The 1408-nt window shown below is 36.4% G+C and overlaps 1 protein-coding gene across 1 annotated transcript in view; it reads left to right on the top strand.

Annotated features, from left to right (window-relative positions):
* The window catches only part of LOC138008924 (adenosine receptor A3-like), a 2232-nt gene extending 2196 nt beyond the window's left edge, over positions 1–36 (top strand). The window contains exon 2 of the mRNA XM_068856230.1: positions 1–36. This exon is cut by the window's left edge and continues 1599 nt beyond it. The gene's annotated coding sequence lies outside the window, so the exon portion shown is untranslated.
* Positions 37–1408: the final 1372 nt, after the last annotated feature.

Here is a 1408-nt window from a genome sequence, read left to right as displayed (position 1 = left end):
ACCATGGCCGAGCATAGCCGGCCACAAAACCGCGTGACAAACTACTACAAACAACCAAGATTTTGTAACGATTTTCCTCAAGATCGCCGAGGTTCGAGCTTATCAAGCCGTTTTTAGAAGCCTTATCTGGCCAGGCCAAAAACCTGCCCAAACATTGCTTACAAGGGCATTCGTTGCAGATTTTATGTGTGCTACAATTCAATTCCTTCTTTCCTCTCTTACCATACTTGTCATTAATGTGATTCAAACTATACTTAATGAACGGCCAACGCCAGCTTATATCCACATGACACCAACTCGAAAGCTCATTGGCTACTTTGGTCAGCTGATTTCTATCTGAATATATTATTTTACAATACATAAAAATAACTTACTGAACTAAGTATGAAGTACGAATCAGGTAATGAAACCAAAAAAGCAAAGAAAGGGAAAATAAAATAGTAATGATAATAATAATAATAATAATAATAATAATAATAATAATAATAATAATAATAATAATAATAATAATAATAATAATAATAATAACAGAGTTGATGCGAGGATAGTAAACCACCAAGAGAAGAAGGTTATAGCGATGGAGATGAGCTGCCCCTGGGTGAGCAATCGTCAAAGGAAAACATCAGAAAAGACGATGAAATACGCGCCACTCAGATGGGAGCTGAAGCAGAAGTACCCCGGGTACGAGATTTCACAGTACAACATCATTGTGGACGTACTTGGGGGCTGGTCGACAGACGTGGAGGTAGCGGTGAAGGAGTTAGTTGGGAGGCGTCACAGAGACGTCCTCAAGAAGATGCAAAGGGCACGCCTATCCGCCACACTGAACATTGCACGTACTTTTAAGGTTGCGATACACTAGACATTATCTTACCCGTGCTTTGGTTTGTCTCCTGCTCTAGAACTTTGAACATTTAGCATATTTTAGCATAAATTGGTTTAGTTTATTATATATATATACATATACATATTTTAACCTTACTTTTTAATTGTACACTACCTTTTAACTCTAGTTTCACTAGCCGGAGCACAGGCCACGCCATGGCGCCCTGTGTTCCTTTTAACTGTATAGCATACAGATAGTTTTTACTGCTGCATAATAATAATAATAATAATAATAATAATATATATATATATATATATATATATATATATATATATATATATATATATAGATACGTAGACTTGAACTAGGTCAAAAACATTTATTTGCTACTCCGAGTTTCATGCTTCTCACGAAGCAATCATCAGGCAACTGCCAAAAAGAAGGAATACATGGTGTTTTACAGTGATTTTGAAAATAACGTTAGCAATTCACTATAGGCTGGGGTGCATAGCAACGGTTAAACAATACAAACTGTTTTCAGTGAGCTGCTAAAAATAAGCCTTGGTAACAAGTTGCAGACAT

This window comes from Montipora foliosa, chromosome 6 (assembly GCF_036669935.1).
Source record: "Montipora foliosa isolate CH-2021 chromosome 6, ASM3666993v2, whole genome shotgun sequence".
Lineage (NCBI taxonomy): Eukaryota > Metazoa > Cnidaria > Anthozoa > Scleractinia > Acroporidae > Montipora > Montipora foliosa.
The sequence above is the reverse complement of the archived record's forward strand: the minus strand, read 5'-3'. Positions and strand labels throughout refer to the sequence as shown.